At 43.2% G+C, this 9,718-nt stretch overlaps 1 pseudogene; it reads right to left on the reverse strand.

The window, feature by feature from the left end:
- Positions 1–458: 458 nt before the first annotated feature.
- Positions 459–8,709, reverse strand: LOC111176504 (histone-lysine N-methyltransferase SETD2 pseudogene; annotated as a pseudogene).
- Between the last annotated feature and the right edge of the window lie 1,009 nt (positions 8,710–9,718).

Here is a 9,718-nt window from a genome sequence, read left to right on the forward strand (position 1 = left end):
GCCATGGCTCATGGGCACAGCCGCTCCGCGGCATGTGGGATCCTCCCGGACCTGGGGCACGAACCTGCGTCCCCTGCATCCGCAGGTGGACTCTCAACCACTACGCCACCAGGGAAGCCCAAGTAAAGTGATTTTAAGCAGTAAATCAATCTTATCTACATAGCACAAGGCTGGCTGAAACCACAAGGCAGGCTGCTCTGGAATATTTACATGATAACACATTAAACCTTGCAGGAGAACTTAAACCATCCTTACAAAGTCTTCTGTGATCCTAGCACGCAGAGGCTTAAAAGCAAAACAAAAGCCAAAAACCAGGAAAGACAAATTATTTTCAATATATTCATATATACATTAAAATATAATACCGATCGTCAGGGTAAGGGGTCGTGGGTGGGGATGCACATGAGTCTGTGCACTGACAGCACCGCCAAGGAGGAGACACAGCCTTGAGAGTGGGGTCAGGCCTGGCTGGGGTCTCAGAAGGTAAGGTCTCAAGGGCCTAAACCCTTGCCTCAGATGGCCTCTACCAACAGCTCACAACCAGGGACCACTTGCTGTAGATGGAGCTCATTTATGTGAGCTCATTCTGCAGGTTTGAATTCCCCAGGGTGATGTGCCATCAGTAGCACAGCCCTGACAATGGGGTGGGGAGAGAGGGCCCACGGGATTTCTTCTCCCCAGAGTCTCTCCTACCAGCTTGCCCGTCCTCCCACCCTGGCCCTGAAGGTCACTCTAATTCAGTGTCCCGTTTGGGTTTGTAAACAGCCCCAAACTTTGGCATGTACTTCTTAATGTCCTCCTTGGTTTTGTGTCTCACGTCCTCATTGCACTCCAGGTCCTTGGGGTCCTTACAGTACTTCAGCTCCTTATTCATAACGCCGTGAGTCAGCTTGCGAGCTAGGTGTTTGAAATCTTCAGTTGTGGTAATTCTTCCCACTTTGCAGTCAGTTTTCCAGTAAGGGTTCAGGCACTGGACAATGAACTGGGACATCTCTTTTCTGAATACTTCTTTGCTTTCCTTAGCCAGCTCACTGGAGGCATCTGCTTCTGCTGTCTTAGGCTTTTTTGAGGTCTTCATGGGATTTTCATCATATGTTGGGGTTCCCAGGTCCATCTCAGCTTCATGCTCAAGGCTGGCATCATCTCCTGGGCTTTCCCAAGTAGGAGGATCCCACTGAGTCTGCCTTGTGATCACATGGTAGTAGTAAATCTTCCCTTCTGGGTCTCGGGCTGTCTTCCCGTTGGGAGGTAAGACAATGGTTTTTGGTTTGGGAGGAGGTGGGGGTGGTAAATCCAAGAGGTTATTTGTCACAACCATTTCAGGTGGCTGTAAGGGCTGAGGCTGCCCTGGTGCAACTATTGGAGTCACGGCTGTGGCTGGCTGTACCACCACTCCTTGTGGGTGAGCTGTGAAAATCTGTTGTCCCTGGATGTACTGAAGACTTGGCTGGGCATAACTCTGTACAATTGGTGGAGTTGTCTGTGAATAGGGTGACATCACACCATAGAGAGTTGGAGCAGCCTGTCCTTGATAATATATGGTTGCTTGAGACTGTGCAGGAGAGTACTGCTGCTGTACACTCACGGACTGTTGGTTTGAATCCCAAACACCATAATTCTGTCCCTGGACTGGGCCTGGGGCTGGCACTGGCAGGACGGTGACACTGGAGTCTTGGTGTACCACACCATCACTTTGGGCCACATACTGTGAACTGGAAACTTCCACAGGGGCTGCCACATGTGGGACCACTGGCACAGGTGGAGGGGCAGCAAGGGGTTCTGTAGAATGTCCCACCAAGGGCTGAGAATAATCATAAGGAGAAGGAGAACACACAGGATCCATGCTGGGTGTGGGGAGGAGCACCTTTCCAGCATTAGGATTGCTGGGATCCACATAGGCCTACATGGGGTAACCTGGTGGGTAGCCAGCAAAGGGGTGATGAGGGGCATGGTAGCCAAGAGAGTCATAGGGCAGTGGAGACGTCATTCCCAGGTTCTGCATCTGCTGCTGTTGTTTTTGAGCCTCCTGCTGAGCTACCTCCTGCTCAAACAACTTTCGGTGCTCCTCTGTAGAAAGTTGATTGCGATCTTTAATTCATACTTTCTTTTTAGAAGTTGGTGTATCATATCTGCCACCTGGCCTTTTTGTTCCCCACTCATAGGCAGAAGAAGGTGGTGAGAGGGAGCCCCTTCATTTCCTTTTCTCTTTATTTTGAGTTTGTTTGTTTGGGTCTCTTTCTCTTGACCTGTTAGGAGTCTTTGGGGCAACTGTTTGATCTCTGAAGCCAACAACATCCCTTCCTCGTTCGGTTATTGTGCTCTCCTTTTCAGTTTACCTTTTCTTTGGAATTCGATATACCTCCTTTAGGTCTTTCCAACTGTCCAGGAGCTTGGTGGCCAAATCACTTATATCTACTGTTTTATGTGGCTATTCCTGGCTCCTCTCACTCTCCACATCAGATACACCCTCCTCTTCATCTTGGGATGGTGTTTCCTCAGCAATAGGTTCATCTAGTTTTGTGCCATTGCTCTCTTTAGGCTCTATTTCAGTGTCAGCCTCTGGTTCAGATGTGGGTACCTTAATGGCCTCCACAGCAATTTCACTATCAACTTTAGATTCAGGCAGCTGTTGTGTGAGTAGCTGTTGTGACTGTGACTCTTCCTCTTCTTCTAGAGGGACGTTTTCTAACTGGTCAAGGTCCTCTTTGCCATCTTTGCCTTCTAGCTCACTGGTAGCATCAGAGATCACACTGTCCATGCCATTTTCACTTATAATTTTAATTCTGCGAAACATTAGCTCCTTGGGGGTGTCTGTGTCAGCTTCTATGCTCAGCTTGGTGGAAGGATCAGGTGTGTTGAGCAGTGTGTAAGCACGTAATGTATTCTCGCTAGAATACCCATCTCCTTCACTCAGCTGAGGGACAGCAGTCTTGGTTTGAGACCAACGTTGAATAATAGGAAGTACTTTGCTTTCCTCCAACATATTTTTAGTAGGAATGGGTAAATGTTCCAAAGTCTTTATAATCTCTTCCTGAAGCTTCTGGTTACTTTCCCGGCCATCACGTAGTTCTGTCATCCAGATCCACAACAAAGGCAGCCCATGACGTTCCAGAAAGGACTTCAGGCAAGACTGTGAATGTGTGTTCTGTATGAGCTTGAGACAGGTAAGTTTCTTTTCCAAAGTTTCAATTCTAACCATTAGCCAGGATAAGCTGAGCACCTGGTTTTTATCAGAGAGACACTCACCATTCTCCAACAGAGCTTCTAGCTCTCCATCCACCGAATCCTTCTTCCGAGATCGTTCTTTCTTCATTTTCCCTCCTGCTGCTCTGATGCTGACTCTGTTCTCTCCTCCCAGGTAACCCCGGCAATTAGCCGACCCACAGAAACATCTCTGTGCTTCCTTCCCATATCTTTGGAACTGATAGTCAAATGTTAACTCTGAGCCTGAAGGAACCAGTTTGGTGGTAAAAATCCCAACTCGCAGTTGTCCGTTCACAGTCCATTTTTGAGTCTCACAGTTTGGTTCACAGCTGTGATTCATGAACCGGGAGCAATTTCCTTTCTGAGTGGCATCTATTATCTCATCATTCTTCAGGGCCATGAAATAATAGGGGATGTTTTTGTTTCGTGCATACTCCTTTACCTGGGCTTTAAACTTTTTATGATCAAGTACCTCTCCACAATATTCCAGGACAAACGTGTTTGAAGGAAGGTCTTTAGCAGCTCTCAAGCCCCAGCCTTTCTTTTCTGTGAATATGACTTCCACATCTGCATGCTGTTTTCTTTGAAACCGTCTATTGGAACAATAATTCCCATTTGGACAACGAGAAGAACATTCAATCATGAGGAGACGATTAAGACAATCTTCCCCACATGCTATTTCACCTTGAGCTCTTTCATCTTTAGAAAGAGGTGTACACTCACACTGCATTCGCTTAATATCCTGATGGGATTTATTCTTCTTTCTGTTAAATAAACATTTTCTTCAATCAGATCAAAGTAACAAGGCATCTTCCCTTGTTTGGCATATTCCTTCTACCGCTCTGGGTCCCTGAAGTCCTCCATGACACACGAAGGCCCAACCAATGCTGAGCCTAGAGGCACTGCTGTCTCTCCCTGCTCTACCTCCACTCTAACTTTCTTTCTGTCCTGAAGCTCACCATCACTTTCAGAATCACTCTCCAATTCCTGTCTCCTTTTTTAAAGAGACCCTCTATCTTTCATATCATTTTTTTCTAAGTTTTTCGAAAGATCTTTCTCCTCATTCACAGCTAAAGAGTCCTTAATGGAATTGCTGCTTATTTCAGGTGCTTGCACTGACCCCTTGTCCTTCTGAAGGGACAGAAAAAAATTTATTGGACTGGCCTGAAAAGTGAGATCCTCCACGTTGATCCCAATTCTCCTCCTCTTCACGGTCATCTGTTAAGGAATCTGGTACCTGCCCTTGAATTCGATCATACACAACCCCAGTTCCAGGCGGTCTACCTGCTGATCTTGGATCCCAGTAGCCATTGCCTTGCCAGTACGTGTCCCACTATACTGTTCTGCACTTTGCTGATACTTGTGTCCACCACAGGCTCCATAGCTGCTGCCAGGTTGCTGATATGTGGTAGTAGGCTCTTCTTGTTGAGAGAAGTCCCACCCTAGATTTCTGAGCTCTTCCGATGATGAACAGAAACCATCCACTCGGGAGATCTCACAAGAAGAAAAATTTGACTCTGTTTTACCCAGTCTACTATCTGGCCTGTTAGGGAAAGTGGTCTGTTGCCGAGACTTACTTGAGACATCTTCAGAATCATCAGGAGAATACACTGGCAGCTCTTCTTGCTGCCTAGAAGTTATTTTGGCCTTCACTGCTTCCTCAGAATTTGGATGACCTAGAGGGTCAGATTTTATGTCTGTATGACTTGTACTATCAACCCCATCACTCTGAGGATGAGCAATTTCAGACAGGTGATTATCTATCTGTTTTCGGCTGGGCTGTATAAAAGAGATTTCTGAATTCTTCTCTGTTGTTTTATGAAAGAAGAACTTCTCGGATTGAGGACAGGCTTTACTTGCTATGCTCTCAAATTTTTCCTCATATGAATGCCTCCTTGGCTCCAATCACTCATCTTCCCAGTGGTCAGAATAATGTCTGTAACTTTGACTGCTCCGAGAAGAACAAGGGCTTGTTTCTTCCATGGGCAAAGTAGAATTCTTTGGCACAACCACAACAGACTGAAGACGGTTTCTTGGAATACTGCTATCATCAGAATCTGTATCTTCTGAATCACTTTCATCACTTGAACTTTCGGAAGAACCAGAATAATCTTCATGGACAGTGGATACAATCTCTGAGGCATGACCACTATTGTCACATTTTAAGGTATATGTTACACCATCACTGTCCTCCATGATTAAATTCAAATCACAAGAAGAAAATACAACTTCTGAGTCATCAGAAGTATGTGTATGTCCTCTTCTACCTTCTTCATCTAAAGAGATTTCTGGTCTTCCTCTTCTATCAGGCAGTATGGAATTCCCTTCTTCTTGAGCCTCTTGCACACATTTCCCAGATAGTCCATTATTATGCCTGTTTTCCCAGGAAGAAAATCCTCTTCCTGAATCAGGAAGGCCACTAGCTACTTCTATTATTTCTTTCTCTGCATGCTCTAAAAACTCTGAGCTTTTACTCTTCAGCACAGCATCCAAAACTGGAGATGTATTCTCTCCACATTGCAAGAGAGTTAAACTGTCTACTTTTGTCCCTGGTGGAAGACTCTGAAGAGATGAAGCAATACATGAGCTCCCTGTAGGTGGATATAAATCATCAAAATGATTAACAGAAGCTGAACTAGTACTACCAACACTCTGCTTATATTCTCCACATGCAAATTTTGAGTGCTGATCTGTCAGACTTCCATTATCACATATAACTTTTTGATTTCAAATGCACATTCATAAAGCTATTTGAAGAAATCTTGAAGAAACGAGACCTGCTCCGCCTTCGCGCTCTCTCTGATCTACAGCAAGGAGATATGTAACGAGTATCTCTTTCAAGTTTTGAGTAGCTAAAATATTTATCATCTCTCTCTGTTTTAGATCGTGAAGATTTGAGGAACTCTGCTTAATGCGTAATGCAGATGCACACTGGACATTAGGGAGGGAGAAGGCCCAAACAGAATTCTGTGTTTAACTTTTTTTGTTCTGCCTTTAAATTTTATTCCATCAGAGGTATGAATGCCAGAGGGGGATCCTCTTCCAAGCTTGCCTTTCCTTGGGTACTCTCCCTCTGCCCTAGGGTTCTGTTAAGAGTTCTCAACACGCAGTCATCTCTCAGCATGAGCAAGGAATTGGTTCTAAGGCTCCCCCTGCACCCCCAGTCCCCTGCGATTGCTGAAGTCTCTTATATAAAATGGAGTAGTACAGTCTGCCCTCAGTACCCCGGGGCTCCACATTGGAGGATTCTGCATCCGAAGATTCAATCTACTTCAATTCAGTTTACGGTTGGTTGAATCCAGGGTGCAGAACCCGTGGATACAGAGGGGTAATTGTATTTATTTCACTCTATTATAGCTTAACAATTCTGGTTAAATTTACCGTGTTCTGTCTCCTGGTTGGACCTAGATTGGTAGAGGTGTGATGACTTGCTTGAGTTTGGGACAAAGAAGTGAGCATAAGTAGCACTTTCTCCCCTCTCTTTGGGAATAAGCTGCTCACAGAAAGCATGCATTGGGCCCAATTTCTCCATAAGTCTTACAAGGGCAGGCGCCAAAATAGTCTGGGTCCAGTGCTGTCTGCGGCTGGATGCGTATGTCTGTATCATTATGGGGCTCAGTGTAAGGAAGCCCTCTTTTACACAGATATAAGGCTGAAATTAGAGAATGAGGGTTATTAGTAATAAAGATAATACATCATGTTCCACATACCTCTTGTCTACTTATGAATTACTTTAGAACCTGGGTGGGGAAGAGGTTAACATGCTTCACTTAAGGGAAGAAGCTTATTACTATTTCTTTTGACAAGTTGAGTGTGAATTGGTTTTATCACTTTCTAGGCTTGTTCTATTCATAATTAACATATATTGAAACTTACATTAATATAAGCAAATGATCCTGCAATATTTGCTGTCAGAAAATAGATAAGGGACAACCTTCAAATCCAACTTTTGTGTAGTTGGGCCTTCAGCTATAAGCAGATTTTATTTATTTTTCTAAGTCTCTTATGCTTTTCATGGTGAGTTGAATATCTTTATTATAAAAAAAAAGCTTCTCTGTAAAACTAAACATTTTAAAGAACTTATACAACATACATAAGAGTCCCAAAATGCTCACTTTTGATAAAAATGACATCTATTTCCATAGACGAGTTCACTAACATCCTGACAGCTGATGGAAAAGCGACACATAGGCTTTAGTGTCTAGATCACAGATTCTGTCACCAAGGAAGCTTTCAAGTACAGCGAGTAATAGAAAAACCCAACTGAGAATGGCTTACATAGAGTGAACCAATTAACTTCCTTTGAAACTACAGAGATACATGTTGCTAGGAGTGATACTAGAAGCTCACATAATGTGACTTAGAACCTAGTTTCTTTCAGTTTTTAACTGTCACTTCCCTGGTGTTGACTGTTTTTGGACAAACTTACTCCCTCCCCCCACACCCCAGTTCATAATCCTAAACTGACTTTGAGAAACTCTAAGAGTTACATGAATCCTTTTTGTGAAACAAAGAGAATCTATATCATATATTCAGCAAAAGTATTTAAGAGTCACTGATTGGACCAACTTAGGTAATCGTGCCAATTCCAAAACATTCAGAGATGGCACATTCAGATTGCCTCTGAATCAGGGCCTTTCTCTGGGGCAGGTGAGGCCCATTTTCCATGTAAATCACAACAGTGAGAATGGAGGGACTGGGTAGGTACTGAAAAGAAATTCAGGCTATTACTCCAAGAAGGAAGAAAAATAGATACTGGGCAGCCATATAACAGGTATTCATTATAGGTACTTCCAGAGTCTATTTCCTATTTACTCAAAGAAATTTAAGACCTTAGGTAACCCCAAAATTCACATATTTTCTTCATGTTACCTAACACATTTTTAGAAAATAAAAAGGTAAAATAATGTGAAATGATTTAATTTCTATAAGTGATCTTATAATCAAAGAGACCTTGCTACAAAAGTGAAACTTTATCTAGAGGATTTTATATTCATTAAAGTGCTCACATTCAAGAGCAAATTCTCATGCTGATGATTCATGAAGTCACTTGTGATATTCCTTCTTTAGTGTGGTGTTTATATAAAAACATGAGTCTCTAAAATTGCCATGGCAAAAACATATATTGAAGCTTGATAGCCTTTTCACAAAGCATGGTTTCTCCATCATTGCCTTGGATCACACTGTACTTTATGTTCATTCTCTGGTACAGAGCTCCAGAGGTTGTTTTTTTTTTCTTTTTCTCTTGCTCTGCATCTTAATCTTCAAGCATTCTCCTATAGTCATGTTCTGGTTTTCCCTTTGTCAGCCTCCGCCACTTCCACTCCCTCCTAGACTCCTAGTACTTTTTTCAAGCTAAAGTTCTTTACCTTTATCTGCTGAAATACAAGAGCCTGTAGTGAAATGAAGACTTGCAGTTTTCCCCACCTGCTTAGTTGCTTGCAATCTGTCTTCAGCCGCTACAATTTGAATCAGCCTCAAGTTATCAGTGGCATTAATCTTCATCCTACCAAAATATTTACATGGTTGGTAACCCCTTTTTCTTTGATCCTCTTATCTGATTGGTCTTCCTCTGTCACTCCTAAGACATAGCCATGTCTTTCTGTTCTATTAATTTCTCTCACTGCTCTTTTATGCATCAAATAAGCAGGTTAAGTAAGGCTCTGAAAGTACTCATCTTTCTGGTCTCAATCTTTCAACTTCCTCTCCCATTTCTTGTTCCATTACTACATTGACTATTCACTGCTCAAGACATGTCATCTGTGCTTTTTTCCAAGGTTCCCTTGGAAATATCTTCCTTCAAGGCTCAGCTTAAATATTTTCCCTCCATGAACACTGCTCTAGTTTCCTCCAAAGTTGAACTACCTCAAACTCCGTTAACCAGGTCCACACTCTATCACGAGTTCTTGACCGAATATTTGCGAAAGCTCTCTAGCTAGTATCCCTGCTTCTTGCCTGTCTTCTACTTGATTCTCCATACTACCAATAGAACGGTCTCTCATACAATCTTAAGCCCTCATCATGGCCTATAAGATCTGGCTCCTGCTAATGTCTATTGGCCCAGGAACTGTGCTAAGAACTTTACTTGAATTAATCCATTTAATCCTATGAGCTACATACATTTTTTAATTTTTACATCTTTATTGGAGTATAATGGCTTTACAACGTTGCTTTAGTTTCTGCTGTATAACAAAGTGAACCAGCTATATGTATACATATATCCCCATATCTCTTCCCTCTTGAGCCTCCCTCCCCTCCCTATCCCACCCCTCTAGGTTGTCACAAAGCACCGAGCTGATCTCCCTGTGCTCTGTGGCTGCTTCCCACTAGCTATCTATTTAAAGTTTGGTAGGGTATATATGTCCATGCCACTCTCTCTCTTTGTCACAGTTTACCCTTCCCCCTCCCCAGATCCTCAGGTCCATTCTCTAGTAGGTCTGTGTCTTTATTCCAGTCTTACCCCTAGGCTCTTCATGACATTTTTCCCCCCTAGGTTCCATATATATGTGTTAAC

Source organism: Delphinapterus leucas, chromosome 11 (genome assembly GCF_059928025.1).
Source record: "Delphinapterus leucas isolate spDelLeu-1000000601 "Yukka" chromosome 11, BTC_Dleu_Yukka2, whole genome shotgun sequence".
Classification (NCBI taxonomy): Eukaryota; Metazoa; Chordata; class Mammalia; order Artiodactyla; family Monodontidae; genus Delphinapterus; species Delphinapterus leucas.